General features: G+C 37.4%; 1 pseudogene; it reads right to left on the bottom strand.

Moving 5' to 3' along the window:
- Positions 1–4,702: 4,702 nt before the first annotated feature.
- On the bottom strand, positions 4,703–7,626 carry LOC132608356 (villin-3-like; annotated as a pseudogene).
- Between the last annotated feature and the right edge of the window lie 688 nt (positions 7,627–8,314).

Raw genomic sequence — 8,314 nt, 5'->3', positions numbered from 1 at the left:
TCTCATTTTCCAGGAGGGTCCTGATAAAGTAAATCCTATTTTCTGGGAGGGTCCTGCTAAATAAATCCCATTTTCAAATAGGACACTGATAAAGTAAATCCCAATTTTCAGGAGGGTCCTGCTAAACTAAATCTCATTTTTCAGGAGGGTCCTGATAAGTAAATCCCACTTTCCAGGAGGGTCCTGCTAAATTAAATCTCATTTTCCAGGAGGGTCCTGATAAAGTAAACCTCATTTTCCAAGAAGGACCTGCTAAGTAAATCTCATTTTCAAGAAGGGTCCTAATGAAGTAAATCCCATTTTCCAGAAGGGTCCTAATAAACCAAATTCTATTTTCCAGGAGGGTCTTAATAAAGTAAATCCCATTTTCCAGGAGGGTGTTGCTAACTAAATCTCATTTTCCAGTAGGGTCCTAATGAATTGAATCCCATTTTCTAGGAGGGTCCTGCTAAACTAAATCTCATTTTCCAGGAGGGTACTGATAAAGTAAATCCCATTTTCTAGGAGGGTCCTGCTAACTAAATCCATTTCTGATAACTAAATCGCATTTTCCAGAAGGGTCCTGCTAACTAAATCCATTTCTGATAACTAAATCCCATTTTCCAGAAGGGTCCTGATAACTAAATCCCATTTAAAGAAGCCTTAGCTCTAGCAGACCCAAATTTGCACTCTAAATCTTTTATCTTCTGCTCACGGGCCTCTTTCTCCCTTTGCTCAATACTTGCATTCTGTGGGGCCAGGTTTCTTTTTGCTTCTTCCAACTCTGCCTGCAACCGAGCTTGTGACTGTACCCAATCCTCTTTCTCTCTTTCAAATTCCTCTATTTGTCGGCCGTAATCAAGTTGTTGCTTGTGCAAGCCCTCTTCAAGGATGCCCACTTTTCCTTCCAGAGTTTGTTGAACAATTTCGACATGTTCCACGATCTGTGTTTCCCTAGTTGTGGCAAATTTAAGCTTCCCCTTGAGTGTAGTTTTAATTGTTGTTGAGTCCTCTCTTTCTTTTGCAAATTCCTATTGTTGTTGTTCAATACTTACCCTAGCACGCTCTGGGTCTGCATTTAAAGCTTAAATGGTGGATTGATAATCTACTCCCATAGCTGGTCGAGTATGCATGATTCTTGCTTCATATTCCGCTTGTTGCTCCCTTAATCTCAACTAAAACTCACTTTCGACCTCCATGCAGGCTTGCCTAACTCTTGCCCTGACCTCTGATTCTCTGTCCCATTTCCTTTTTCCGGATCCCTCGAGCTTTTCTTCAAATGAGGAGGGGGATGGGGTGGCTGGTGCAACCATGAAACGTACCCAGGAACTACCTTTCCCTTGTCACGGTCCTCCACCATTTTGCTCAATTCGGAGATTATGCCTCCATACCAAATCTTTAGTATCCCTTCACTATCAAAATCAAAGCCTGGAGGAGTATCATACATAAATTTTTGGCCAAAGTCATAAGCAGCCTTGTAAACTTATCTTGAGATTCCTCATAGCCACTTAAACTGATGCTTGTTCCAATTGAACACCTAAACCACTCCGAATTTGAACCATTTAGACACTTTTTGCTGACATGGAAAAAGATGTGTAATGCACACATCACACGCACGTGAGAGGCCTTTTTTGCCCAATTTTCCTTTTTTTTTTGTTGTTCTTCTTCATTGGGTATTACCTCCTTACCACCACTCCACTGCCACTCCACAACCGCCGCCACCACCATCCACCACTCCTTCCCCTTCTTTTTCAATTGCCAATTATTCACCTTCTTCGTGAGAGGCATCTAATCAAAGCCTTTTTCTTAAAAAAAATTATATTTATATATCTTCTTCATTTCTCTTTGCCACCATCTACCACCAACCCCTCCGTTATTGTAGTCATTGCCGCATCCACCCTTCTCCTTCCTCTTTTTCTCCAACCGCTTCGCCTCCTTCACCTCCATTACAATTTCATTTCTTTAAATTTGAGTTGACTATCAAGAAATGAGTAGAAACGATCTGAAAAGAACCCAATAAAAAATCCCATTTTTAAATTGAAAGATTGAATCCATTAATTTGTATCACAACCTCTTTTTCTTACTCCTTGCATCAATTGATTTCTTAAGATGGATAAAAGAAGAGAAACCTATTGGTTGAATGAAGAAGAAGGGCTAGAAGATTTGGGGACGGTAGGGTATGGAAGCTCAGTTGCAGCCTGCAGGGGAAGGGTTTGGTGGGTGGGGTGGGTAGGTTTTTTATTTTCTTTTATTATTAAATTTTTTCTTAATTAGTTAATGGATTTTAAATATTTTTTCTTATAATTATTTTTTTAATATTTTTTTTGGACCCCAATGCCACATGTCACCTTTTAATTAATCTTTTTGCCACGTCATCAAGAGTGTACCACACACACCTTGCTGATTATCAAAAAAGTGTCTAAATGATTCAAATTCGGAGTGATTTAGGTATTAAATTAGAACAATCATCAGTTGAGATGGCTGTGAGGAATCTGTGGACAAGTTTAAAGGGTCGCTTTTGACTTTGGCCTAAATTCTTTCATGTTTCCTATTTGAGGAATTTCTTGAAGTCTACCCAATTGGTGCATTACCCGAAGTGGGGCATAATGTTGGACACCCTTGAGTCCAACCAATACTAGAAAATGACAATGCAAGGATGTACAAATGACTTTATGTGTCGGGAACCAATAGTAGTTCCAAATAATATCATCGGCGGTCAATTTAGATAGTTTTCTTCCAAGCTTTGATCCCGATTGGTAGCTTACACTTATCGACCCTTTTTTCATGTTCAGTCATATAGTTCAGCCAATCAGCATTGAATTCTGGTGCAAGATGATTTCGGTAGAACTGCTCTAGGAACCAGATTTGTAAAAGAATATTGCACCCCTCGAAATATGTAGCGCCCTATTTACACTTGGTCAAACCTCGAAAGATGTCTCCAAGAATCATAGGTATGAGAGTGGAGTTATCTATTGTAGTCAGTGCCTGTATTGCTCCAGCCAGACGGATATCAATTTGCTTATTGCACTCCGGAAAAACAACACACCCTAAGAATGCAACCATGAAAGCGAAGCACCTATGCTCTCTCCATGTTTCGACTTTTCCTTTGTTGTTAAGTTCACCTTTATAATTCTCAAATCCTTCCTTTTTACTATACCTTTCGAATAAAAACTTCAAAGAGACGCACTCGCTTTTCACATTAAAACCTCATTTTGAGTTTTTGACCGGAAGAGAGTAAGAGGAAGAAGTAATTGTTAGGGATTGCCCCGAATTTTCTACCTTGTTTGGATTCTACACCATAATTGTGTTTTATTTCAAAAAGGTTTTCTTGATGGAACAAGTTTCCTTGGTGGAAAAGATCACTTTCACATTTGAATAATCCTTTCTTGGAGGAAAAGTTTCGAACTTCTATAAATTGAAGATCCGTCTCTCTCACGCAACACACAAAGAAAAACATCCACAATGTAGTCATTAAAAGGGTTTCCTTTAGGGGGAGATTACTCTCTCATAGTTTTAATGTTTTATTTTTTGTATTAGTTTTTCAATATGTAGGTCACTTGAATCATATTATAATATTATGTCTTTTTAGTATATTTTCTTTGTGTCTCATTTATCGTCGTTCAAGGTTCGCAATTGTTAGCTTCCGCATGACGTCCCGATTATTTCGATCCCAACAAGTGGTATCAGAGCCAATGGTTCAACGAGGTTGAAGGCAGGTTCAAGGTGGATCATTTCAAGTTGCAGTCAACTCGACGATAATGAAGATTTTTGTCCAAAAAAAAATATATCTGAAGTACTACACCTGGAGACAATTTTCAATCATATTTTCAACAATCCTGCTACTGCATATTTTTATAACAAAAATAATTTTTAACTCATGCTTACTTTAACGCATGAGATCCAATTTTCAACTCATGCTTACTTTTAACGTATGAACTCAAATTTTCAACCATTGCTTACTTTAAACACTTGAGCCAATTTCAACCCTCGTTCACTTTTAACGCATGGGCTCCACTTTCAACCCGTGCATACTTTTAAAGCACAAGGCTCAAATTTTCAACCATAACTACTTTTAACCATGACAAACAGTAGTGATGAAGATTATGTGGAGAAGGAAGACGAAGATTATTTTGCTAGAAAATTTAGGCCAAGGGGAGATTTGTTAGGGATTGCCTCGAATTTTCTACTTTGTTTGGATTCTACATCATAATTGTGTTTTATTTCAAAAAGGTTTTATTGATGGAAAAGGTTTCTTTGGTGGAAAAGATCACTTCCATATTTGAATAATCCTTTCTTGGAGGAAAAGTTTCGCACTTCTATAAATTGAAGATCCGTCTCTCACACAACACACACAGAAAAGCATCCACAATATGGTCATTAAAAGAGTTTCGTTTAGGGAGAGATTATTCTCTCATAGTTTTAATGTTTTCTTTTTTATATTAATTTTTTAATATGTAGGTCACTTGATCAAATCATATTATAATATTATGTCTTTTTAGTATATTTTCTTTGTGTCTCATTTATCGTCGCTCAAGGTTCGCAATTGTTAGCTTACGCATGATGCCATGTTATTTCGATCCTAACAGTAATACCAGCACAGGTCTCCCTTTAAGTGAATTGCACATTGTGCTGGCCAATTGTGCAGCCATCTCTTGATCCTCCTGAATCCAAAACAATGATTTAATTCATGAACTGAACAATAATTAGAGTGTATTCCTTGTCACTATTTCAATTCAATGAGCGAAAATTCTATAAATATGTATTTGACCCTTATATGCAAGGACATCCGTACCTCGATGCTATCCTTTCCAATCCACCAGCATAAGTAATAATCTTCTTTCCTTTCATGAGAATGGTATGTGTAGAGAACTATGTAGCAATCTCCACTGTAGAATTTGCCAATGTCTTCTTTGGGTATCAGAGTCTTTGCACTGCCATCGATGCACCAAACCTAACAAATTTTACATTTTCAGTGAAGAATGAGCTGGCTAAATTAGCAGAGAAATTATTATGACATGGAAAACATTCTGATGATCAGACCTCTATCTTTCCACCTCCTTCAAGCAAAGGGGGAACTTCCTCATGGACAGAAGTACTTTTGTTTGCAGTTTTGACGGCAGCACCTTGTTGTTTCACCAAAGCTGAAAGGATGAACATGGACAAAGTTAAAAATAATTCAAACGAGACATGCACAAATTCTTCACAAGCTTGTAATAAATCTACCAGCTACTTTTCATCATCCATCATCGGGGGCAGGTGTTGATCCTGATGGCCAAGAGTCGAAATTGGACTTAAAAGAATGTGTCTCATAGCCTTGAATAAGCCAGGTTATACGTGTTGACTTAGGTCTATTTTGATTGGCAAGATATTCCTGGGAGTTATTGAGTCAAATGAGATATGAGAAATTATACCACACGAGAACACAGATGAACAGCTAACATTCTACCTCTGCTGCTTGAATGGTACTTTTCCTCTCCAGTTGAGTATGACGGCCTACCCAAGTGAAAACCTGAGAACCACAATCCAAAATATAGCATTTATCATTTTCCTGGATGGATTTTGTAAGTTCACTATCCAAAGGATTGACCTGGCCATCAATAATGCTGCAAAAGAGGAAATAATTCAACTTTAGCACCTACAACAGCAAAAGGTTGACATACAAGATCAGAAAAAAGTTGCAGCCCCAAGTGCTAAAAATAAGAAGAAGATCAACATCAACTGAATTAACGTAAAGGAGTATTGTAACTCTTCACTTTTTATTTCTATTTTTTTACAGGTGTATAACTGCTTTACTAACTTCAGCACAATTACAAAGTTAAAGGATTCAACATTACCTATGAAGTTTAGCAGTAGTTCTCTCAGGAATAATATCATCTTTGGTAGCAACCTTTTTGCTAACTCAGCTTATAGATTTCCATCATCTGGAGCATGCAATAGAGATATGTTTTTAGAAGCATCAAAAGAGTGAGTTGCTTCAATAAATATCGCACCACATAATAAAGTACATAACAATTCTGTCCAAAGCCTTATTTACATGGACGATAACATCAATTTAGATATATCTTCTCCCAATTACGTAACATTCAGTTTAAAATAGCGTGTCTCCTATTTAATTAATCAAAGCTATTGCCCAAGTGCAAGTGTTCTGTTCAATATATAAGTTGACTCACATAACTCCCCCACAGTAATATGCAGTTATTGTCGAATGTCCTCTTTCCCCGTTATAGTTGAACAAATATCTCCTATATTTGTACATCAATTAGGCGTCACAAGATACATACAAATCCATGGAATATGGTTAAACATGGTGTGGATCGATGTCGGAAAATCATACTCCTATTATACCCTGATGTCAAAGTAGTATAGACCCTAGTTATCAGGTACTATATGACGGACACCGGGAACAACAAAAATAGATGAATTGCACTCTTCTCGTATTTGACTCTGTGGCTTCAGCTTACCAATAATTGCAAAATCCCACACCCCGTCATGATACTTCTCCTTCAATAACTGAATAACTTCTAATGCTTTGGCCCTCTCCTGGATATTGGGATTTGCACCATTAAACTGAAATATTTTGTCTTCAGTCGCTAGAATGAACAGATCATCATGATTTAGCGATGGCCGAGAAAAAGGGACCTGACAAAAATCTAAGATCAATATTATCTTCAATCACAGCTGAAGAAGATACATAGTCCGAAATGAGCTCATGCAGTACTTTTTTATGCTCCTGTACCTGCTTCATCCTGACAACTCGTCTACCCCTGCAGATATACAACCTCGTTTCAAATACTTCCTCCTCCAGTTTCTTGAATCCAGATGCAACACCTTCTTCCAATGGTATGATACTTGGCTTAAAGTATGACAGGAACTTGTCCGACTCATGGCCTTGGATTTCCCTATGCTGTACTGCTCGCCCTCCAAGAATTGTATCAAGCTCAACTGTTTTGATAGCTGCAGTTCCTGCTTCATCCTAGCATAGTATCCAAACTTCTAAAAAATGAAAAAAGGGACAATATGGTTGAGCTACTGCTAAGACTACTAAATGATTTGTACCTGACTAGTGTAAGTGTATATCATGCCAATAAGCGCCTCCTCTGCCAGAAGTTGTCTGCAATTATAGGCGAACATAAGATAGAAGCGAATCGATGTCAAAACACTTGAATGAAATTCAACAAGAAAAGAACTTTTCTCCCAAGATAAATAGAAAATAAGGAAAAAAAAAACTTCTAAATTCATATATACCTGCAAGACGATGTAACAATCACCCGAGTAGAATTTACCATGTTCTGATTTTGGCATAGGAACTGGTTGGAAGTTAAGTTAAAATTTAATGAAATTTCACCAGCAAATTCTGCAGTAGAAACGATTAACATGGAAACAAAAACACAATAACAGGATCACAATTACTGATCTATGCTTATTTAAACTTCCCTTAATTTGAACATTGCATGAGTCATGAAATATCACAATAATCTAATTCTTGGAACCAAGGATGCGGTTTCTGGCCCGCACTCTGAAATGCAGGTTCCAAATCTTTCACAGAAATAGACATTGTGCAAAATCTTTCCTGTTACACCTTCTCTTAGAAAAGAGAAGAGAACTGGAATGTCGAAGCTCCAAACTTCAGCTCAAACTTCCAAATAAAGCAACTGCACAGACAAAAGAAACATGAGAAGTGTGGCAGTAAGTACAGAAAATTATTCCAGTATGATCTGTGCAACAAATTATGGACTTCATTAACATCTGTTATAACACAGAATATAAGTCGCATAAATCTTCACGAAGAAGGAAATTTTTTACATCATAATTAGTAGCATGCAATTTAAGGCTTTGTTTAGCAGATAGTCTGTAAGTGGACTGTCGCTTCATTTCCTGATGATGATACTTATATACTCAATAGCCATTTATGAATTATGGAGACATTCTGGAACTTCGTCATTCATTAATTTCTGAACTTTCTCTTTGTTTTTCCTTTTGCATGTATGCTGACTTATTATTTTGTTCATGCTGATAGAAGTAGCTCACTCCTATCATATACCCCAAAACCAAGTATAGCCCTCTGTAGCAATTCTCCTGCCATTCATAAATAACCATCAGCTACAACATTGCTGCCCTTCCAATTATCAATTTCTTCAACAACAAGTCAAACAAAGAAAGATATAGGCCTTGGATCCCGAGCAACAAGGTATATCAGATGAAAGATCAAGCAGGGCAGGGAAGCTTGTCATCTCAGTAACTTTTCATGCTTCTTAACTGAACTGCATGCGAGCTGATCACTGTTAAGAAATCAAATATTTCTCACTAGAAATGTATCTGTACTCCGTAAAATCTA

This window comes from Lycium barbarum, chromosome 8 (assembly GCF_019175385.1).
Source record: "Lycium barbarum isolate Lr01 chromosome 8, ASM1917538v2, whole genome shotgun sequence".
NCBI classification, from domain to species: Eukaryota; Viridiplantae; Streptophyta; class Magnoliopsida; order Solanales; family Solanaceae; genus Lycium; species Lycium barbarum.
Note: the sequence above shows the minus strand (reverse complement) of the source record. Positions and strands in the feature narration are given on the sequence as shown.